At 44.4% G+C, this 25118-nt stretch overlaps 1 non-coding gene across 1 annotated transcript; it reads right to left on the bottom strand.

Annotated features, from left to right (window-relative positions):
• Positions 1–4645: 4645 nt before the first annotated feature.
• On the bottom strand, positions 4646–4752 carry LOC141657977 (small nucleolar RNA R71). The gene has a single exon (XR_012548890.1). It is a non-coding gene; the product is annotated as a small nucleolar RNA R71 (small nucleolar RNA).
• Between the last annotated feature and the right edge of the window lie 20366 nt (positions 4753–25118).

The following is a 25118-nucleotide window of genomic DNA, read 5'->3' as shown; positions in this document are numbered from 1 at the left end:
GTACCACGTGAATTATCCGTTTTAAATATGAAGGGTAGTTGTGGAAAAAAAATGGCAAAGTGTGTAGGATATAGTAAAATCGCGTGCGGAATTTAGAAATTACGAAAATAAATTACGTTCTTTTATTATGTATTTTTTTCATAATAATGAAAGGAAACTAAGTCAACTGAAATTGACCCATAAACATCCTCTTGAATGAGAGCGGTAATCGGGAAGCGTAAACAATAGCGAATCCAGAAAAAAAAAATTCTTTCTGGGTCCTGATTAATATTTAAAATCTATATACACAAAAAAAAAAGTTGTAAATTTATTTTTTTAGCATGAAAATTAGACAAAATACGCAAAAAAAAAATTCTGTTTCCGGTGTCCGCGCACCCCGGAATGTTGTTAGTAGATCTTCCGGTGTCCGCGTACCCCGAATTGTTGTTAGTAGAACCGCCACTGAGCGTAAACTTCCAAAATACCCAAAGTAATATGAGAAAACAAGGAAGCAAAGGCACGAAAAGAACACCCAAAGAGCAATTAGTTGCTTTGAAAACCCAAAGAAAAGCAACAAAGTACATAAAAAAAGCTAAGAGAATGCAAAAATGGAGATGGTCAAAGGAACCCATATCATAAAAAATGCACAATTTTTCGATAATCTCTGTTAGGCCCAAATTCTGGATATGGGCTGAGCCAGGGAAGCAGGCCTGGAAGCAGAATAATCTTAAGCAGGGCAAGACGGCACGCAAGGAGGAGCTCAACCTGGACTAGGATGCTGATAGGATCACGGGTAAAATAAGGAAATCCGAGTTGTTGCCTATTCAGAATAAGGAAAGTCCGAACTACTGCCAAATTCTGACAACTTAGGGGACAAGCAAGGAACCCTAGGTGCAAGAGGTTCACTATATAAAGAGCATAAACACAAGACCAAAAGATCATTCAAAAATACAGTCGAGAAACCCTAGCATCCGCATTACTATTGTCTTATACCTCGTTCCTCATTGTAAAATCTTGGTGGAATTCCGTCTCCCGCCACGGTTGTTTCCCATATTGGGTTTTTCACGTAACCAAAATCCCTTGTGTTCTTTATTTGCGTTTAAATACAACTCATTATAGCATACAAAACGTCGTCACACATACATCGTAATATTGATTACGCACTAAGACCACTTTAACCCTATTTGGTAGAAATTTACAAAAACAGTTTGGCGCCCACCGTGGGGCATAGTGGTCGTCTCCATTAATCAGTATACGAAGAACAGCAACATGTCAGGACACCCAGAAGCAAATCCGGGTAGAACGGACGGCGTTCCTACAACACGAGCACCACCTCCATCCACGGCAGCAGTACCTGCAACACCAACGCAGCCACCGAACGCTGTACCTACGCAGGGGACAGCTTCAGTACCATTTATTAAGCAAAGCCATAGTTCTCAGGCAGCGGCGAATTAACCACAAACAGGAAAGGCACAAGCCAGGGACCCAGGTGTCAGTCAGGGTAAACAAAGGATGGGACAATCGGAAAAAGGGGGCAATCCAGGCATCAAGATCTGGCTCCACCGAGTCCCACTAACATTATGATAAGCGGACTAGACACCTTGGCAAGAACCATCAGGATAATACAAAGTGAGAATAGGAGTATGAGATCTCAAATGGAAGCGGATAACAACCTCCTCCGAGTTCAGATTGATGAGCTAAGAAAGCAAGCTGCCAGTGCTGCAACCTGGACACAAAGCGCCAGATTCAGAGGACCACCAATAAGAGATAGTGAAAGGAGGCAGACTCGCCTTCTACCACAGGATATGGTAATTCGGCTAGATATGGAAACCATACCGCAGGAAAAGAGAGGTCTGATTCCGACAGGATTGGGGGCACTAACACTAGATGACGAGTCAACACGCCAAGAACCAACGCCCATATTAGGTACTATGCCCCTGGATAATTTCGTACGTTCTGACAATCTTTCTGGTGCAGGTGTATGGGCACAACAACACCCACAGGGAAGGTTGAGATCCGCAACCCTGCCGGTCATAGAGCCAATCCTTCATAGGCTAGAATATGCATGGGTAAGCAGTTCAGAACCGGAAACACCGTTGTTGCCCGCATCAACGACAACTGGACGTCAGGATCTAATAGATACTCACAATCCGCAACCACCGGCACACCAGCAATCCATAGGAAGGGAAGCCTATATAGAGCAGTGATGTGACCATAATTAGCGCATATTTAGCCCCCGAATTAGCCTTGTTCCCATGCTTTTTAGTGCATATTTGGGTCATTTATTATCTTTAGTTCTTTGTTTTGCATATTCTTTGAGGTTTTGTGTCCTTGGTAGGAAAGGAGTGCAAACCTTGCATTTTCATGGCAAAACGAGACTAAATTGATTGAATTCAATAACCAAGCATCAAGGAGAGACAAGATTAGAAGGCCTTTGTACATATTATAGTAGATGAGCAATGTTGAGGAAAGATCCTTGCATCCCCAAGGAAATCCCCAAGGATTTTATGAAGAAAAGGGAAGAAAAGAAGAAGAAACCATGCTGAGCTACAATCCGAGCGGATTGCCCTGAATCCGTCCGTCCCCAGCACCACAATCCGTGCGTCTTCCTTCAAAGACGCCCGGGCAGCAGCTATAGAAGACGTGCGTCTTCTCCCAAAGACGCCCGGGCAGAGCCTCACGAATCCGCCCGTCCCGAGCTAAAGCCGCACGGATTCCAGTCCAGCACAAATCTGTTTCTTCAAGCTTCAAAGAAAGATGCCCTTCCTTCGAAAAATACCGGCGTTTCCCTGCTCAAATCTAAAAAGTGTAATTACTAATTTAGCCTTAGTTAACCCTAATGCATCCACCTAATTTCCACTATAAATACCCCATTAGTCTAATTAGAAGAGCATTTTCTTCTTAGCAATCTTTATTGTAGTTAATATCAATCAAATCTCTCTTTAGTTTTGTAATCAACAATTAATCAAGTTTTAATACAAGTTTTATTTCCTTAATCTCTCTTTTGTTCATCCTTTATTTTGGGTAATTGAAGATTATTTGGGTTATTATTGGGAGATTGACAACCTCTCAATCAAGCATCAAGTACTTCTTTTATTCTTGCTTTATTATTGGAATCATTAGTAGGTATAATCCTCTTAATCCCTTTTTAATTATTGTTAATTACTTTCATTTATTCATCATGTTTTACTTTGTTGGTATGATTGACAACCTTGCTAGCATGATCAACTTGATAATGAGTGAGTAGTCACCTAGCTAGGGTTAATGGGTAATTAGGGGAAACCAACATGGGGAATGATTCAAGCTTAAATTAATATGCTTTCATGATTTATTTGCTTGCTTGTTTTGATCTCAACTCATGCACATGTTATGTTTGATGAAATGCGAGCCTATGAATCCTTGCATTTTTTACCCATCACCTATCTTTTCAATGAGACTTGTAAGACATAAACCAACTCGAGTCTCATTAGACCATGCATGTTGTTGAGTAGGGAAGATTAAGTCGACTTGTAGGTGTTGTACAATCTAATCGATTCGGCTACGGGACCCAAACTTTCCTAGAATTGTAAGATATAACCCAACTCAATCCATCACAACAATAATTGCTTGCTTATAATTTGAGAACATGTTTGTATGATCAATTCCCATGATTCCCCTATGACCCCATGACACCCTAGTGCTTTTTATCAATTGTTTACAACCCTTTTAATTCATCTTGCTTGTTTACTTTCATTGCTATTTAGTTTAGTGACCTTCTACATCAACCCAAATTGTGACACCCCTAAGACACCACTAGTTGCAATAGAAATCTCATCTCAATTCCCGTCCATTGGGATCCGACCTTTACTTGCCTCTTTACTAATTGTAGAGTTGTTTGTGAAGTTATAAATTGTGTTTTGGTCTAGGTGCTCCTAACGACAAGTTACCGAAAAGATTTTAGTCCGGGCCAAAAAATGGCGCCGTTGCCGGGGACGGTGTTAACTTGATTTAGATTTTCTTATATTGTTATTAGTTGTGTCTTTCTTTGCCTTGGGGAAGTAAAACTCCTCAAGGTTTGTTCTAATTTTTTTCAAGTTGTTTGATATTTTGCATGTCTAGAAGGTCACAAGGTGATTTGTTACATTTTGATCGTGAAATTGAAAGAACTTTGACAACCAATAGAAGACTTGCTAGGAGGAATTTGAGAGGTATTAGTGAGGTTGTAGATATTCAACCAACTATTGAGTTCATCAACCCTTTTGCAAGAGAAGGTGAGGAGAACCCAACACAAAATACCACACAAAATCAACCCACAATGCCTAAGTTTTCATCACATTCCGTACCCACCGAGGAGAACCTACCCAATGGTACTCCCACACCACAACATCTAACCGGAAATTTTATTGCCAAATCCGCATTTATCCAATTAGTCGAAAGAAGCCAATTTGGGGGGATGCCTAGTGAAGACCCTCATTCTCATATGGAAACCTTTTGCGACTATTGTGATGCGATTTCTCAAACCGGTGTAACTCAAGACCAAATTCGATGGGTCTTATTTCCTTTTTCTGTAATTGGCACCGCGAAACAATGGTTGAAGGGCCTTGATAAGGCCACTCTCGGAATTGATTCTTGGAAGAAATTGGCTCTAGCTTTCTACAAAAAGTTCTACCCACCGGAAAAGACTAACATGCTAAGAGCTCAAATTACGGGTTTTAAGCAAAGGGATGAAGAATCTTTGTATGAAGCTTGGGAGCGGTTCAAGGGAATTTGTCGCTCATGTCCTCACCATGGACTTAGTGAGTGGTTCTTGGTACAACAATTTTGGAACAGTCTATATGAAGATTCAAGGAACATTCTCAACATGGGATCAAATGGAATGTTCACCGAAGTTGATGACAATCAAACATGGAACAAGATTGAGGAAATGGCGGTCCATAACTCACAATATAGTAGACCTCGCAAGGCTACTAGAGGAGGAAAGCATGAAGTGGACTCCATTACTCAATTGGGTGCTCAACTTAGTGCTCACATTGACACAATCAATTTGAAGTTTGAAAAAGCTATGGCTAGACTTGAAGAAGCCTCAAAATCACCAAAGCATCATGTTAATGCCATGACGGCATCTTCATCAATCCCAAGTGGGGTATGTGAGAATTGTGGAACTTTGGGACATGACCAAAGTGAATGTAGGGGAACAAATGAACAAGTGAATGCTTTCCAAGCATACAAGAGTGGTACCCCTTATTCCAACTAACACAATGAAAACACCAAATTTCATCCAAATCTCTCATACAAAATCCAAAATGTTCAAAACCCTCAAACAACATACACCCCACCTCCCATGAGAAACCAAAATCAAAGACCCTTTTACAACCAAAACCAAGGTTACCAAAATCAAACTCCATACAATCAACAAAATGACCAAGGTTTTGATGTCCAAAAAGCGGTCCTTCAAATGCAAAAGAATCAACAAGAATTTTTCACTCAAATGCAAAAAGATAGTCAAGCAAAGGAAATCACCATCAACAACATCCTAGCTCACACCAAAATGTTGGATACCCAATTGACTCAACTAGCATCTTCAAGCTCACAAAGACAAAAGGGGCAATTACCACCTCAAAGTAATCCCCCAAGACATGAAACGGTTAGTGCCATTCACTTGAGAAGTGGTACAAGGTATGAAGCACCGAAGAAGCAAGTTGAGGATGAAGTTGTGGAAGCTAGTGACAAGGAAGAAATTGTGCAAAACTCCAAGGATGGAGAACCATCAAAAGAAGAAATTTCAAAGAAAAATGAAGACAAGGTCAAGGAGAAGGATCCCATTGTGATTAGACTTCCTTTTCCGAGTCGTCAAGCCAAGCCCAAATTTGATGACCAACTTGGAAAATTTATGGAAATTGTGAAGAATTTGGAAGTCTCGATTCCTTTCACGGAATTAATCAATCACGTGCCGGCCTATGCAAAATACATGAAAGACATCCTCACAAAGAAGAAGTCGATTCGGAAACTTGAGACTATCGCCTTCACTAAGGTGAGTAGTGCAATACTTCAAGGGAGTTCACCTCCAAAACTCAAGGATTCGGGAAGCTCCTCAATACCGTGTACCATTGGCGACACCACGATCAACAAAGCCTTATGTAATCTAGGGGCTAGTGTGAGTGTTATGCCGTACTCGGTGAGTAAAAGGTTGGGGATGGGAGAGCTAAAATGCACCAATATCACACTCCAAATGGCCGATAAATCGACGAAGACACCATTAGGGATATGGGAAGATGTCCCCGTACGAGTTGGGAAATTTTTCATCCCGATGGACTTTGTCATTGTTGACATGGAAGAAGACTCCAACATTCCAATCATCCTAGGAAGACCTTTCTTACACACCGCGGGTGCGGTGATTGATGTAAAACATGGAGAGCTCACTCTAGAAGTGGGAGATGAGAGTATAACTTTTAATCTTGACAAGACTATGAGAGCTCCTCGTTTGCATGAACCGTGTTTCATGATTGATCATTATAGCCGGAAGGATGATAGGAAGAAGTCGGAACTCCAATGGAAGAAGAAAATCGAAGATGCTCCATTGAAAGAGCAAGTGAATTGTAACAAGGAGAGCTTGCAAAGCTCATCAAAGTCAAGCAAAGAAGAAGAGGATGGCCTCATTGGCCAAGACAAGAAATTGGGAGAGTTGTCTCTATCAACTCAAGAGATCTTTAGTAATCAAGTGGATGAAGTTTGTGGTCTTTGGGACGACGAATTTGAAGGGATTTTCAATCCCTACATTGGCAATGCTATTGATCAAGACCGACAACAAGGGCAAAGGTCTATTGAAGAACTTTATCACGATAATGAACAAGCTTTTGATTATTTCTTCAAGGTGTTGAGCAACATCAACAACACCTTGGACATGCCCCCTTGACATCTCATCAAGAATGAGAGTTTGGTGGAGTCCTCCCTAAACCACCAGTTGTAAATATTTCTAACTCCCTAACTCGCATTTCAATTCTTGTATTGCATTTTTTGTTATTTTTGGATTTTTATACTTTGATCAAGATAATTGTCATGTTTGAGAGAAGTGAGGGAGGGACTAATGATTTCAATTAATGTGTAGTGCTTTAGCTTAGTGTGGGGATAGCAATTGCCTAGGCTATTCATGCCTTAGTAGTGCCCCCACAATGGAGAACACGAGATCTTGAAGAATGGAAAAATGACAAGGGATAAGCATAATACACGGATGAAACTGAATCCGGGTACAAAGGGGTAGAATCCGAGCGGATTCAAGAGAATCCGCCCATCTTCAGGCAATCCGGGCATATTGGGTAGAAGACGCCCGTCCTTCATGAGCTGAATTTTTGAAATTTCTGACTGACAGCAAATCCGGGCGTCCTGAAACAGAACCCGCCCGTCTTCAGAAAGTCGCCCGTCTTCACTGAAAGACGCCCGTCTTTTTGGCTGAGGAAAACAAGAAAAATCCCTGTAAAGGAATCCGCCCGTCTTCTTTGAAAGCCGCCCGTCCCGCATTTTCAAATCCACCCGTCTTCGTTCAAATCCGCCCGTCTTTAGGCGAGATTTTTGAAACCCAGAACAGGCAGAATCCGGGCGTCCCGAAGGAAAGCCGCCCGTCTTCCCCCTGTATTTCCGATTTTTCGGGTTTATTATAAACCCCCTCCCACATTCATTTCTCCATTCCCTCATTCAAAACACTACTCATAAACCCCATAACTCCAAAACCCTCTTCCTCTCCATCACAAAAACAAGATTCCTCAACAACATTCACCAAAATCAAATCAAAACATCCTTTTAACAACAAATCAATCACTCCTCTTCCAATAAAAATCAAAACCAAGCACAAAATCTTCAACCTTTGAGTCGATTTTTGAATTCATAAAGGCAAAGCCTTTCACCTTTAAATCGATTTGGGGACACTACAAATTGAAGATTTTTCACTCCTTTCTTGGTTTAATCATTAATGGCAAGGACAAAGGGAGCAACTAAAGCAACAAAGTCAAAGGCACCAAAGGCAAAGACACTTTCATCAAGGCAAAAGAGTCTTCAAGCAAAGAAAGCATTGGCTATGATGGTAGCTAGCCCAAACTTGGAAGTGCAACAACAACAACCTCCCATGGGAGCAACAACATCCACTACTCCGGAAATTGATCAACTTTCGAACTATCCGGAGGTAATTTTCATTTCCAAATCCCATAGGGACACTTTTGCCAAGTATGCTAGAAAAGCATTTTTATCCACCAAGTTTATTTGTGAAGATGCCTTAGATAATTTGGGTGTCCTTGAGCAAACTAGAGCCTTCTTTAAAGCCATGGGGTTGGAAAAATTGTTTGAGTCAAAAGAATTGACATACCCCTCCCTTACCTTAGAATTTTTGAGTTCTTTGAAAGTTAACAAGGTTGAGACTATGGAGAACATCGAGTTCCGCCCAGCTAATGTTAGTAGGCGCATCTCCTTTAAGGAAATGGGTGAAGCTTTGGGTCTTAGTGATTCACCGAGTTATTTCAAGAATGTTGGCAAGTATGACCCCGCTCCTCTTTGGGAGGCGATTTCCGGAAGGAAATTTGAGAGCTTTCATGCTAGTCGTGCTCTTTTAGTCCACCACCCGGGCATTAGAGTATGGCACAAGGTCATAAGAAACACCATCATTGCAAGAAAAGACACTAACCATTTCACCAAACACGATTTTGTTCTTCTTGAGTCGGCTTTGAACATTGGAAGGGAACACACCAAGCCTTTCAACTCTCTAAGGCTTTTGGTGGATAGATGGCTAAACATTGATTGTGGGAAGCAAGGCACTACCGTTATTGTGAATGGCGGTCTAGTCACTATTCTAGCTAAATACTTTGATCCTAACTTCAACAAGGATAACAAGTATGAAGCGATGAAGGGTGGTCATATGATTGATATTGATACTATGATAAACAAATACAAGTGGGTCTCTCATAACCCTCTTGACACCAAGTATGGAGGGGCTCATAAATGAGGCTAGATCTTTTACTTTGCCTTCGAAGATTTGTCGTTTAAGTGTCCACCGGACCAATTATCTCCTTCCCCTTTCAAAAGAGGCCGAGTATATTATCCAACAACAAAAGGGTGAAATTGAAATGCCCTCCTCTTCCATTGTCACACCACCCTATCCTTTCGAGTACCAAGAGTTCAAACCCGAAGGAGTCGAAGCAAGCAAGGATTATGTGACTCTTCTTATGCAAGAGATGCACAAGCGAGCCTTCAAGGACCGGGAAGATGCTTACTTAGCTCAATATCCACCCCTCCTACACTTAGCTAGGCAAGGACTACTTGACCCTGTTGGAATATGTGTCCTCCGACAATAATGCGATCACGACTGTTGATCATGATGATCACATGTTTAAATCTCATTTTAAAGAATACAATTGGGAAGTATTTTTACTATCAACTGGTCAACATATATCGGTAATGATTGGCTGACTAGAGTTTGACATTACTGTCGTGCAACGGTGGTGATCAGTTGATCCCCTAGGTCATACCTATAGGGCAACACTCTTAATTGATCATTTAATTAATCGTATAATGTTACGAGTTAATTAAATTACTTGAAAATTGACGGACGATTTTGGAAGTAAAATTTACGTATCACATTGAAATTGATTAAAATGAGATACGGTCTGAGTAATCGAATAGTATCATTACTCAGATGAAATTATTGTTTAAGGAAACAATTAAATTTGAATGAATTATTATAAATACAAATTGTTGTGATTTATAAATTGGTAAAATATTTTGGTACAAGTAATTATGAATTACTAAGTCGATTTTTGTATGTGACGTATTTTTAATAATACGTTGATTTTTAATATGTTAAAAATGCACAACAAATTTATGCAACATATGACATGTGACATATTGACAATTGACAAAAATAAAATGGATTCCATGTTATCCATATGGACCGAAATATTGGGTGTAATTAACATATTCTTATAATGTTAATTAAAATTAGTGGAAGATGTAATCATTTTTTCTACAACTAGGCATGCATACCTAGTGTCTCTTGTGGAAGAGCACCAAGCCCATGCATTGGCCTTCCTCCACCCTCCTACCCGGTTTTACCTAGAAAAGAACAAGGGTTCTTTTGCTTAAATTTTTATTATTCACCATATGCATGTGTGTGTGATAATTTTTATTCATTCATCTCATCAAAAAATATTTTTAGAGAGATAAAAATATTTTCCCTCTTCCTCTTTCTCCTACACGGTTTTAGGAGACAAAACCAAAATTATTTTGGGTCAATTTTCTTACAAAATTAATATTGTACTAGTATTTATAATATTGATTTTATTTAAGAATGTGCTTTGGGTATAATTCCTTGGGAGGGATCCTACACTTGGGTCTTTGTTCATCCAAAAGGAAAGCTCAAGAACAAAAGAGAAGGAGATCTCTTTTGTGCCCATATGAACCGAAATTCCAATGTAAGGATGAATTCTTCTTTATTTTGTTAAATAGTTTGCATGCATAAGATCACTACTTAATTTTATGACAAATTAAAATGGAACATATATGAATATGTTAGTATATAGATCTACTTTTCCTTCAATCGGTATCAAGAGCCATGGTTGTTTGCATGCAAATCGGTTAAAAGTTTTTCCGAGTTATAAGAATCACATATAAAACTTGAATAATTTGTGTTATTATGATATATCACGAAATTAATTTATGCATGTTAAATTTCTGGTCCTAAAATGTTTTTAGGATATTTTGGTTATTTTACGAATTTTTATTGTTCATATTATACAATAATGGCATTTAAATATGATTTTATGAGTAAAAATGTCATTTTCGGACTAAAATTAGCTAAACTTCGAATTTTCCAGTGATTTTTGGATATGTTATCACATATATTATTTTGAGATGACCTGTAAATTTTCATAATTTTTGGACTTCTTATGCTCGAAAAATGGATTTTTCATTATTAAATTCGGATTTAGGTGAAAAATAGGTTAATATGAGATAAATTTCGAATCTGGTCATAGAAATTTAGTATGTTGTCACATGCAATTTTACAAGATGTGTGTAAAATAATGGGCTATAGTGAAGTCTTTTTGCATGATTTATGGATTTTTGAAGAAAAATAGCATGAATAGTGACTTTATTAGTGCAAAATTAATAAAACATACTCTATGACTAAGGAAAAACATCATATGTTGCATTTTATTATCTTTTTCAGATCTAAAATTGAAAAGTTAATGAATATAATTTTTCTCATGTTTTTATGATTATTTTGTTAAAAAAAACGATAAATCGCAACATTGTTTTTCCGGAAAAATTTCGAAATTTTTAACCTAAGTTTTTGAACATTATGAGTGTCATGGTATTTTTCCAGAATGTTCATGAGTTTAAATTTCAAATTTTGAATTTATTTGAAATTTTGTGATTTATTTGAAGTTTATAGCTTATTTTTGTAATTTTTGGTCCATTAATGAACAATTTTAGAAATATGAGTTAATTATGGTCAAATAATTAGTGAAGACTACTTTTGAGTCCTAAGAGGTTAGGGTAATTAACTTATGCATAAATATGAATTTATGTAATTTTGTGATTGTAAAATGTTGAAATAACGCAAATCCGTAAAAACCGAGTAATATATGATATTGGCTAATTAAAGGTGATGGGGCATATTCTGCACCCGCTGACCGAGTCAACACATTGAGTAAGGTCAAGGATCAAAAGACAGCAAGTCAACATGTTAGACCGCCTAACCGACGCAGCCTGTCGGCCGATCACTAGGGTCTCGGCTAGGCAACTAGCCAGCCGGGAGACATATCCGCGTACTCATATCCAAGACCCCTCGGCATGGAGTCAGCCGGCCTGCCATGGGTCCCTCGGCCGAGGGTAGAACAGTCTTTCCACCTGCTAGCCACTTGGCCACTACGTGACAAAAGGTGAAAGTCTATAAATACTCCACTTCTCTCATTGAGAAGGGGATCCACAATCTAACCTAAAACTCACTATTCATCTGGTATAAACTCCCTTATCTCTCTACAATATATTTTGTCAAGTAACACACAACTTAATCCCTTTAAGTTTACTGACTTGAGCGTCGGAGTGAGTACGCTCGGTGCCAAGCCGAGCCCTCAGTTTGTTCATCGTTTCAGGAGAGACCGAAAGGAAGAGTCAAAGCAAGGAAGGACATCCATTCACCAAGCTTACGTGGTAAACAATACTGCTCCGGAATCTACACCCGGAACAATTGGCGCCGTCTGTGGGGATCCAGATACTAGAAGCTAGTCAAATCCCTTACAAAAAAAAAACACAAAACAAAACCCACCCAACAAGCTAAGAAAATGTCGAAACAGCCAGAAGTAATTGTGACTGACGAAACCGAATTCTACCAGGATGATACAGTCCACAATTCTGGGATTGGGCAGTCCCCCACCGGCCGAGTAATTCAACCGGCATACGGGATGCCAATAATACCAGAAACACCGCTGCCCGCCGGCCATGTCACTATCATGGGACATGTGGTCGATGCAGCCAAACTGAAGCTGCTCCTGGACCTGATGGGTAATACGCCGATCACCCCCGCCGCAACGACGGTGACGGCAGCACACCCGCAGGTGACCAGGGCCCATAAAGTGACCCCGAACAACTTGTCCGGGGCAATGCAAGGAGTGGAGCATACTAGGACGCCGGCGGTGCCCGTGGTGTCAGTGGCCGACCAAAGTCCTTCCCCCACGCGAGGGAGGACAGTGTCGCCGCGGGCATCAAAGAGGCCACCCCCCGAAGAAATGAAGACAGAAGTCCGACTCTCCAAAGTCGGACAACAAGAAGCCCTTCCCGTCACGGGGAGAGAAGCCGGACTAGGGCCGCGAGGAGCCGATCGCCACGTGCTACTCGGCACGTGGTCAGACAGCCCCTCAGCACCTATGTCCTTGAGGTCCCGGTGCCGAATAAACTAAAGCTGCCACCCCTATCCTACAAAGGGGATAGCGACCCAACCGACCACGCCGAGGCTTTCGAGTCTTACATGTCGGTGTGGGAGCAACCTGATGAAGTTTGGTGCCGAATCTTCCCAACAACCCTTCATGGGATGGCCCAAAGTTGGTACAAGGGACTACCCAATGGCTCGGTATATTACTACGCCGACCTAAGAGACAACTTCATAGCCCAGTACTCTTGCAACAAGAGAAGGGCCGTGGAGACATCCGATCTCCTCACTATCCGACAGGGGGAAGACGAGTCCCTCCGGAGCTACGTGAAGAGGTTCGACGCGAAAGCTCAGCAGATCCGTGAGCCGAATGCCGAGCCGGCGGCCTTCGCACCGATGAAGGGCCTCCCCGAAAGGCGAGCTCAAAGATGAGCTGATCAAGTGCGGGGACCTCAACCTGGACTCCGCCAGAAGGATGGCCGACCAAGCCATAAAGGTGGAGGACTACCACAAGACCTGGGTAAGCCACAGTGAATCTGGGCACTCAGGAAGAAGGAGCCGCCGAGACAACGAGGATGAAGGACGCCGTGATAGCAATAGGCCACGGCCGGAAAGATCCAACAGGAAGCAAAACTCGGCGGGCGCCGGGGGGAGTTCGGGACCATACACCCATAAGCGGTGACAATGTCCCACCCTCCTGGTCAAATCACGGCAGAGGTCTTCGCCCTGAGTAAGAGCGAAGGGCAGAAGTGGACAAGACCCCCCAAGATGAAGAGGGAGGGCGACGCAAGCCAATTTTGCGATTACCACGGCCAGCCCGGCCATAAGACCGACGACTGTCGGCAACTGAAGAACGTCATTGAGGAGCTGATCCAAAAGGGGGCCCTCAGCAAGTACGTAGCTGGGAACCCAGAATCCAGCTCCGGCGGGGAGAAGAGAAAATCAGTATTCCACAGGATGGGAGTGATCCAGGTTGTCATCGGAAGGAACGAGAACGGTGGGTCGGCTAATGGGCACAAACGGCACCTAAATGAGCTTTACCAAGCCATCAACTTTGTGCCCACCACAGCGATCCCCGCTCACACCGTCCCCGATATAACCATCGGAAGGAAAGACTACGAAGGAGTCGTAGCCCCACACAGCGACCCGCTGGTGGTCCACCTGGACATCGCCAACCACTTGGTCAAGAGGTGCCTAATTGATACAGGTGCCTATACAAACATCATGTTCGGGGAATGCTTTCTCAATCTCGGTCGAAGATTGAGGACCCGAGCCCTCGCGCCAACCCACCGTACACGGCTCCGGCCGCCTGTACCCCCGGGGTCTATCGGGACGGTGATGTTTGGATAAGCCGATGCGGCCAAGAATGTTTTATCTGAGTTCGTGGTCATTGATGGTTCATCTGCCTACAACGTCCTCATAGGCCGACTCACCTTGAGCGAAGCCGATGCTGTAATGTCCATCCGGTCCCTGACATTGATGTATGTCTCGGACCGGGGGGAGGCGCAAAAGCTCGTCTCAAAGGACGAAAGGGACGAGATTGTCAATGTCCAAGTATCTGCCAGAGGGTGCAACATGCAGTCCCTCAAAGTGGCGAAAAAGTCAGAGAAAGGGAAGAGCCCATCCTTACGACAGGAGGGTGATCCGATGAGCACCAACCACGTCGGCGTGGTCGAAGGTGCCGAGACCGAGCAGATAGAGATTGACCCAGGGCGCACCGTAACTATCGGTGTCGGCCTGGAGCCAAAGTTCAGAGCCAATCTCCTAGACCTGCTGAGGAAGAACAAAGACGTCTTCGCGTACTCAGCCGCCGAGATGCCGGCGTGAGCCGAGAGGTTATCGTTCACAAGTCCGAACGTACTCCCCGCCTCGCCCTGTGAAGCAGAAGATGAGGAACTCCTCGGTCGAGAAAGATGATGCCATCAAGGCCGAGGTAGATAAATTATTAGAGGCGGGCTTTATCATGCCTTGTACTTACCCTGAGTGGCTAGCAAATGTTGTAATGGTGAAGAAGTCATCAGGGGGGTGGAGGATAGGTGTTGATTTTACAAATCTTAATAAAGCATGCCCCCAAAGATTGCTATCCCTTGCCTCGAATAGATAGCTTAATAGACGCAACTAACGAGCTACACTATCTTGAGCCCGCTCGACGCCTTTTCGGGGTACCATCGGTATTCATGGCCGAAGAAGACATGCCTAAGTGCGCATTCATCACCATACACGGCACATACATGTACAAAATGATGCCGTTCGGTTTGAAAAAAAAAGCGCAACTTACACTAGGCTGGTGGACAAAGTGTTTCAAGACCAAAAAGGGCGAAATATCGAGGCTTACGTCGACGATGCTATTGTAAAGAGCAAGTCTGACGGCGAGCACCTGGCCGACTTGAGCGAAACATTTTGTTCACTAAGGAAATACAAGATGAAACTTAACCCAATGAAATGCAACTTCGGTGTCCGGGCCGGCAAGTTCCTCGGCGTGCTTGTCAGCGCCAGGGGAATTGATGCCAATCCAGAGAAAATCAAAGCAATTCTAGACCTACCGGAGCCGAGGAATCGCAAAGAGGTTATGATGCTGACCGGGAGGATGGCGGCTCTTGCCCGCTTTATCTCTCGGTCAGCCGACAAGAGCACCCCATTCTTCAAAGTGTTTGAAGGGGAATAAAGACTTTTGTTGGGGGAAGAACAGAGCACGACTTTTTCGAGCAACCGAAAGCTCATCTACAAACTCTCCCGACCCCGTCCGGGCACCGACGCCGGGGGAAACTCTATATCTATACTTAGCGAGCTACCTCGGCCACGGTCGGTGTCGTAATCGTCGAGAAGAAAACAAGCAAGAAGACCCAATCTACTTCATCGCCATACACTCGTTGCCCGCCGAAAGAAATTACCCACCGATTGAAAAAGCGCCTTTCTTTGTCGTCGTTGCCGCAAGGAAACTAAAACCTTACTTCGACGCACATCCCGTAACGGTCTTAACCGACCAGCCATTGGAGAAAGCATTGGAAAAATTTGAACAATCCGGCGGGCTCATCAAATGGGCGAGAGAGCTATCCGGCTTCGGCATTCAATACAGCCGAGGCCCTCGATAAAGGGGCAAGCACTTGCAGACTTCCTTGCCGAGTGCACATACCAAGAAGAATCACACCCCGGTGTATGGGAGGTATACACCAACGGGTCCTCCACGACGAACAGCTCAGGAGCCGGCATCCTTATCATCAGCCCAAACGGTGACGAATTTGAGTACGCCTTGAAGTTTACCTTCTCGGCCTCAAACAACGAATCCGAATACGAGGTGGTGATAACCGGAGTCGAGTTAGCTAGAGTAGCCGGGGCAGAACACATTGTGTTGAAGACAGACTCACTATTGGTTACTAACCAAGTCAGAGGAGAGTTTGAAGCTCGAGACGACGGGATGGTAAGATACCTGGAAAAGGTAAAAGCTGACACAGCAAAGTTGAAATCTTTCCAAATCCAATGCATCCCCAGGTCCGAGAACAACCGAGCCGACGCTCTCTCAAAACTTGCCAGTTCAACCATCAAGAATGTCAGTCGAACCGTGCTGGTGGATATCAGGAATGCTAAAAGCATCACCGACACCGTTGGCATGGTGGGCGACATAGAAGCCGAGATGACGTGGATGACTCCGATAATGAAGTACAAACTTACAAAAGAGTTGCCGGAAAACCGCAGTCTCTCCCAGAAGATAAAAAGGATCGCCGCAAGATACCTGGTGTTCGAAGGAGAACTATACAGAAGATCTGTGATAAGACCACTTTTGAAATGTGTCGGCCCAGCCGACGCGGAGCTCATTCTGACAGAGATTCACGAAGGCATCTGCGGACACCACATGGGGGCAAGAACGCTAGCCCACAAAGCTCTCCGAGCCGGCTACTTCTGGCCCACCATGCTGGAAGATTCCAGAACTAAGACCAAAAAGTGCAAAAACTGTCAGATGCATGCTCCGGTGATACATGCACCTTCCCGAGACCTGCAACCAGTACTCAGTCCGTTACCATTTGCACAATGGAGGATGGATTTACTGGGGCCATTTCCGACGGCCTCCGGAGGAAGAAAGTACCTAATTGTCGCCGTTGACTACTTCACCAAATGGGTCGAAGCTGTCGCAGTACCTGCCAAGACCACGGCGGGCGTGAGAAAGGTAATCTGGGAGAACATCATAACTCGTTTTGGGTTACCCCAAGTCATGGTATTTGACCACGGCCGAGAATTTTGGAGTGACTTGGTGATGAACTGGCTAGAAGAGCTCGGTATCAAGTTCGCATACTCCTCCGTCTGCCACCCTCAGAGTAACGGGCAGGCGGAGGCAGCTAACAAGACAATTTTGAACGGTTTGAAAAAGAAGGTACAAGATCTAAAGGGAAGATGGGCTGATGAACTACCCGGCGTCCTATGGTCTCTACGAACCACGGAGAAAGAAGCAACGGGGTACAGTCCATTCCACCTTGTCTATGGGTCTGAGGCCGTCCTGCCAGTTGAAGCAACGGTGCCTACATTTAGAAGGCAAACCTTTGACCCAGTCCAAAATGAGGAAGGCCTGAAAGCCTCCCTAGACCTGGTTGAAGAAAGCCGAGATACGGCATGGCTCAACTTGGCCATTTACCAAAACAGAATGAGAAGAGCATACAACCGAAGGGTCCACAAAAGGGACTTAAAAGTAGGAGATCTAGTCCTAAGAAAGTCAGCCGCCACCAACAAAGGAAACATCCATGGCAAAATGATGGCCAACTGGGAAGGACCCTACAAAGTGGTTGAGGAAATGAGGCCGGGTACATACCGGCTAACCGACATGGAGGGAATGCCTCTAATGAGCCACTGGAACACAGACAACCTCAGAAAATACTTCATATAGCGGCGGAGGTGTCCGAGACCATTGTGGGCACCCCAACGCATGATTATTTCTAATAAAGAGTGTTCCAAGTTTTCCATCAAAATGGAGTGTCCCTCCCATAGTCCTACAAAAGAAGACATATGTACACAAAGAGACAACATCACCAAAACCTCGATCACCTCGGCCGCTAACCGGGGTGACGGGGAACGAGCCAAATGCTAACATATATACAACAACGAAAAAACGTTAACTCAGTTGCCCCGGCCAAAGCCGGGAAGAAACGAGGGAACCACGACTTGCCCTCGGCTAATTAAGACCGAGCTTAAGAACGTATAAGTACAGTTGAGACGCAAATCTGACACCTCGGCAAATTAAGACCGAGCGTGAACGAGGACGCGATTAGAGGTGATCATGGGCCGGGTCGGGCCGGGTTTGGGCCGGGCCCAAGCATTAAATTAAGCCCAAGTGCGCGGGTCGGGCCGGGCCGGGCTACAAGTGCGGGCCTATTTTGTCGGCCCAAACCCGGCCCATGCGGGCTTAAGCGGGCTTTCGGGCCGATTCGGGCCAATCCGGGCTAAATATTTTTTCTCTTGAAATAAGTTTAGAAATCCCCATATGAAGTTATAATACTTTGTGTATTTGTTATCAAAAATTTCTTATAGAATTGTCTGGTTTTTTTCGAGTATTGCAATTAAGAAGTAGTAACCTAATGTAGCTTTTATGAACGTATTGCTTGAGGTGACTCATACAAACTAAATGCACAATTTTTAGTAGTGTAATAATATATTTTAGTGCGGTGCTCACTGTATATTGTTGTAGTTTTGTAATTGATTTGATATTTGTTTTTCTTTAGGCTAAAAAAGATTGACTTAGCACGCCGATAATGGTAAATAATTTATCGGCACTGGTATGATACAAAATCATTAGCTCGTTTTTTATCATATAAATACTGGTGAAGGAAAATACTAAGCCTTATCAAACTAATACATGTAAACAAGTTATTACGGCTTATTTACAATACAACAATTGATTGGTAAATTATTTTACTTAATGCTTATTAACATTCTTAAATTGTACATATTCGTAAATTTTGCATATGTTCGGGCCGGGCCGGGCCAAAATTCGGGCCGTAAAGGCGGCCCAAACCCGGCCCTATTATATTGAATCGGGCCATGGGCTTCGGGCCGTGGGCTTTTCGGGCCTAAAATCGAGGCCCAAGCCCGGGAAAAAATCGGGCTGGGCCGGGTCGGGCTAGCGGGCCTGGGCCATATGATCAGCTCTAGACGCGATCAATATCGTCTATAGATACGAACGCTGTCGCGCCGTAACCCCGATTCCCTCAGCCAGGGCCGGGAAGCAGCGGGGACACAACGAGCGATACGCTAACATGTTCACAACGGCGGTTGGGAAACGCAAATCTGACCACCTCGGGCGGTGGAGGAAGCAACCGACAAGCCTACATGTTTAAAAACGTTAAGTACAGTTGAGATACGCATTCTAACTGCCCCGGCAAAGCCGAAGGTAGAAACAGAAAAGAAGCGCTCAATTAATAACGTAAGAAGACAACTCAGACAAAAATGAGAAAAAGGCCTCGGCCAAGCCAAAGGCAAAGTAAACAAACTCTTATTAAAAATGTTTACAGGTTACAAGGAAGATGTCGACGGCCGTCCCCATAGGGATAGCCTAAACACTACCTACCAAAGTTTTCAAAAAAGAGAAGGAACAGCAAAAGGGTACAGACATAAGACATGAAGTGCCATAAGATGGCAGGGAGGAAAGGCTTAATAATTGGCCCCCGAACAGCTGAAGCTATCCGAGATGCCGGGTGAATCGGTGACAACCGCCCGTCTCCCTATGCTGTTCTTTGCTCGCCACCGGCGACATCAAAAAGATCATCTTTGGTAGGCGACCACGAAGTCGTTGTCTCGGCGGCTTCACCTCACCGCCCTAGCCCTCTCAGCTTCCTCCTTGGCCGCCTTCGCCTTTTCAGCATGGGCCGCCTTCTCCGCGACCTCCTCTTCCTCCTTCTTCACCCTTGCTTCCTCCGCAGCCTTCTCCTCCGCGGCCTTCGCCTTAGCATCAAGCTTGTCATCAAACACTCGTCAAATCTCTCGCCACGGAAGGAGCCTTCAGGAAAGAGCTCTCCGATCACTTCCCTGGCGGCTTCTTCGCCAGTCCCGGTATTGGGCGCACATGTTAGGGAGGATGACGCTTTGGAGCGTCTCAATGTCCAACTCCCTCTGGGTGATGATAGCCCTCGTGTTCCGAAGCACCTTCGCCTGGGCCCTAAACAGGGACTTCCATTCGTCCCTCTTCTTGGCAAAGTGAAGTCAACGACACTGGAGGTGGTCACGCTCCTCCAGCCCGCTTAGCGGCATCGCCTCCGCGACCTCAACCTTAGCTCTCTCGGAAGGACCGCCTTTTCGGCGTCCTCCCTAAGTTTTCGCTCGCAAGGACCGCCTTTTCGGCCTCGACCTTGGCCCTCTCGGTTTTCTTGTTCGCAGCAGAGCTCAAGCCCGAGTCGCTCAAGGTGTGGGGCGCTTCGCCATGATCTTTTCTTGCTCCATAATATGAGCACCGGCCATATCACCACTTCACCAAAGATCTTCGTAATCCGGGCGGGGAAGGCTTCGGGAGGAGGAGATGATGGCGGCATCTTTACCGCCCGTCTGCGCGCAGTCGCTTCTCAATAAGCCGTTCAGAGGGACCGGTAGATGGCGGCGGTTGATCTACAAAAAATGCGGACAAAGCATCCATGTCAACATTCATTGACATACCGGAGAGCCTGTCATCAGGAATGCCTAAAGAACCACCTAAATCCGAGCCATGGGTTAGATCCGTACCAGTCTGGACCTTCTTAAATGAAAGGCCGGCGGAGTCCTTCTTTTCCCCTGCCTCGGTGACGGTGGTAGCAGGCATCGGTTCTTTTCTCTTCTTTGATGGAGGAGGACCCTTCGCAACGGTGACCTCCTCATCGGTAATATCGACGACCTCCACCGTCTCCTTTTGGACTGCAGGGATTGGAGGAACAATTGAAGTTGACGCCGTCGCCGCCGAAGACGTTGCTTTTCGCGTTCGGCGCGGCACTTTACTAGCAACCTTCGCCTGGGCCGCCGTCACATCTAGGACCTTCAACTGCTGGTCCATGAGGACGTTTGGCGCCGGTCTGCGATCATGTGTATCGGCCTTCGGGTGCATCTCAACAACGTTCTTGTCCTTGTCAAGTCCCATCTTCTTGAGGATTTCCTCAGACAGATCCGGGCCAAAACGGTCTGTAAAAGAAACGAAGCAAGAGTTAAATAAAAGAAATAAATCAAGGTTCAAAAACAGAAACATTAAAAGCAGAGATGGGCCTCACACCGACCCCACTCATCCTGTGCTAGGGCCGGTATGAGGCCGACGTGGCAGAGCGGCTCATCTTGAAGAATGATCTGCGTCGGGGGCATCCATCCCTTCGGCGACCCATCCTTATCAGTCTCAAACAGCTTCATTGCCCGCCGTTCGTCCGCATTAAGATGGACCTTCAAGGCGTCCATCTTAAGCTTATGCCGGGAGACATATTTCTCACGCTCCCCTTTGCTCTCGCACCGCAAATTGAAGCGGTGTTGGAAGGACCGAGGCAGTGGATAATCCCGGGGAACCTCAACATATACCCACCGTGCCTTCCAGTCCTTGCAGGAAGTAAGCTTGGGGGCGGTGATATAACCTGGCTCGGTCTGTATGCTATACCACCCCTTGCCACCTTGGACATTCAGTCGAAGGTGATGAAGCCGGCGGAATAGGTTCACCGTTGGGGCCTCCCCCTTAAACTGGCATAGCCACACAAAGCCAACAATCGTCCGGATGGCCAACAGATGCAACTGTGCCACAGCGACGTTCATTGCTTTAATTATGGCAGCAACGTATGCATTGAGAGGAAACCGGAGCCCATACTCCAGGTGTCTCATGTATACGCCGATACAACCCGGGGGAGGGCAACAGACGGCCTGACCCTCTTTAGGAATAACAATCCTATACTCCCTGCCGAAGGAGAAATGATGTTCGAAAAAGTCAGGACCAGAACAACTGGCGAACTTGTTGGTCCAAGCACGATCAGGGCCAATCTTACAGGCGTCGCCGTGCTCCAGGAGATGCGGCCTCTCCTCGTCGGAATGAGTCTTTTCCTCATCATCACCATCACCATCATCCGAGAAATCCTCCAAGTACTGATCATCAACCTAAGGAGAAGGAGACCTAGGGCCCCCAGACCTTATCGGGATGGCGGCCAGTGCCTCCTCCTCATCAAGGCGCGACGGGGAACCCCCCGGCGCAGGATTACTAGGTCCGGCATCAGCAGAAGACATGTTCACAACAAAAACTTAACAATTAAAAATTGGAAAATTTGTTTGTTTACCTTGGGAAAGTGTTACGCCGAATAACGCTTCAAAGACTAGAGAGAAGTTTCGTCAAAGAAAACTAAGCGAGAAGAAGAAAATTTTTTGAGAAAATGAATTTGGAAGGCCAAATTCAGGGGCTAACTGCCCTATTTATAGGGCAAAGCCCACTCAATCCGACCAATCAGGGCAAAGCCCATGAAGCGTCAACCAATCAACACCGAGACACGTGTCAAGCATGCAGACACGGAATGTCAATCGTCACAACAGTTACCAATCTTCTTTGACACGCTACTTGGCGGAGTGCCAATCGACGTATCTTCTTCAACACGCTCCTTGTTATCTACTGGCCAAACGGCCAGCTGATCAACCAAGCTTGGCAAAGACCGTGGGGCAATCAAAGCATCCGGCACTCTCAACCTTAGACCCGCCGGCCAGCGACACCTTCTTTTCCACATTTGATGTCCATTACACATCCATGTGGAGGGGGGATATGGTACGGCCTGAACAGAAGCAAGCCGGGGAAGAGGAAGCCGGGGAAGAAAATTCAACTTGCGCAGAATACGCTCAACACTCATCGAAGGTCCATACCACGGCATAGACTACGCTGGGGGCAAATTGATGGGGCATATTCAGCACCCGCTGACCGAGTCAACACATTGAGCAAGGTCAAGGATCAAAAGACAGCAAGTCAACATGTTAGACCGCCTAACCGACGCAGCCTGTCGGCCGATCACTAGGGTCTCGGCTAGGCAACTAGCCAGCCGGGAGACATATCCGCGTACTCATATCCAAGACCCCTCGGCATGGAGTCAGCCGGCCTGCCATGGGTCCCTCGGCCGAGGGTAGAACAGTCTTTCCACCTGCTAGCCACTTGGCCACTACGTGACAAAAGGTGAAAGTCTATAAATACTCCACTTCTCTCATTGAGAAGGGGATCCACAATCTAACCTAAAACTCACTATTCATCTGGTATAAACTCCCTTATCTCTCTACAATATACTTTGTCAAGTAACACACAACTTAATCCCTTTAAGTTTACTGACTTGAGCGTCGGAGTGAGTACGCTCGGTGCCAAGCCGAGCCCTCAGTTTGTTCATCGTTTCAGGAGAGACCGAAAGGAAGAGTCAAAGCAAGGAAGGACATCCATTCACCAAGCTTACGTGGTAAACAATACTGCTCCGGAATCTACACCCGGAACAAAAGGCGATTTAGCATAAAATTGGGCATGTTCATACATATTATAATGCTGCATTTTCTTTATGATTGTCATAATTTAATTTATGTAATTTTTGAATTATGTAATTTTACTTAGTATGGCTTTAGTTTTAATTGGTATTTTCCGAAATGTATGGGAATATCGATTCGGTTGTAATTTATTGTGATCTCGTATCACCGTTTTGTAATTTAATAGATTTATTTTATTTTAGTTACAAATGTATAATAGGAAATTATGTAATTTGTTATGTAATTTAATTTATCTCGGAATTTCCCCAAGACGGATTTCTTCAAGATGGTGATACATAAAGACGGTGTTACCTCGAGATGCGTGCCACAACCGAAGTTCAAGGGACCAATGGAGTTGGTTTCCGAATATGTAATAGTTAAATAGTTTTTCTATTTTAGGAAAGGCCATACTAGGATTTATTTTATGCTTGCATTTTATTTTTATGTCACATGCATCGCTAAATCGCCATAACTAAAACATGCATCTTCTTTCATCGAGTTTATCGACCGTGTCAATTAAAAATTATCGTAGTTCACCGCTTTAGTTCACTTAAAACGTGATAGATAATAAATTGACATGACCTCTCGCTAAAACAATCAATTGAGACATAGCCTTACCAAATAGTAGAAACCATGAAAACCTATTTCGTGAGGGAGTGCACTCGGCCACACCGGGGTACAAACCTTGTTACGTAGGGGAAGTGGGTGATAAATGTCTATCCACCGAATTCATGTTGATAAGGGATGTATCGGCCACACCGTGCCCAAGTTAATGTGGGTTTGGATCATGGACACATTTATTCGAAATTTGGATTGAACTCAACAAAAGTTTTTTATAAGGGATGTATCGGCCACACCGTGCCCTTGTCGAATGTGTTTTGGGCTAAAAGATAAATGTTAATGTAATATTATCGACCAAGAGTTCTAAAAGTAGAATCGATTAAACGTTAATCCACCGAGTTATATTGATAAAGGATGTATCGGCCCCACCGTGCCTAAGTCGATATGAATTTGGGTCTTGGAATCATTTATAATAGTTGGGTAGAGGTCACTATATAAATGTTCATATCTTGTTAATTATTTACAAGTATGATATTAAAAGACAAATGTTAATATTTTCTTTTCCTCCATATTTGTAGTTCATTACAATGAATCCATCAAATGCTACCGCACCGATAACTATTGAGTCTTACCACAATGTTTTTGACGACGTTTGCTCCAACAATGATTTCGACACTACTAGAGAACTTCATTTTCGGATAGGTTCGGATGGAAACCTTAACTTCATCACTTCTTCTAAACCACCTACTACTACTAGACCTCGTGTGAGCCCGTCTCAGGAAGACTACCTCATACAATCTATAGGGTCTTTGTCTCTGGAAGATAAAGATGCCAAAACTAGTGGGAGCTCAAGCAATCAAGTTCTTGCTTCAAAGGGCAAAAAGTTCAAGAAGAAGGGAAAGAAAATCAAAAACTTCAAGCAAGTTAATGATGAGTGCCATTATTGCTATGGCATGGGACATTGGCTTAGGAATTGTCCCGTATATTTGCGAAATATAAGGGAAGGAATCATCGTTCCAAAAGGTAAAATTCCTAAAGAAATTTATGTTATTGATATAAATTATACTTCCACTACGACATGGGTATTAGATACCGGTTGTGGTTCTCACCTTTGTAATCATTTACAGGGTTTAAGAGACGTGAAGAGGCTTAGCAAGGGAGATGTGGATCTACGCCTTGGAAATGGAGCTCGGGTAGCGGCCGAATCCAAAGGAACTTATGTTTTAGCTTTGCCTAATGG

This window comes from Silene latifolia, chromosome 5 (genome assembly GCF_048544455.1).
Source record: "Silene latifolia isolate original U9 population chromosome 5, ASM4854445v1, whole genome shotgun sequence".
Lineage (NCBI taxonomy): Eukaryota > Viridiplantae > Streptophyta > Magnoliopsida > Caryophyllales > Caryophyllaceae > Silene > Silene latifolia.
This window is presented reverse-complemented; position numbering and strand designations above follow the sequence as displayed.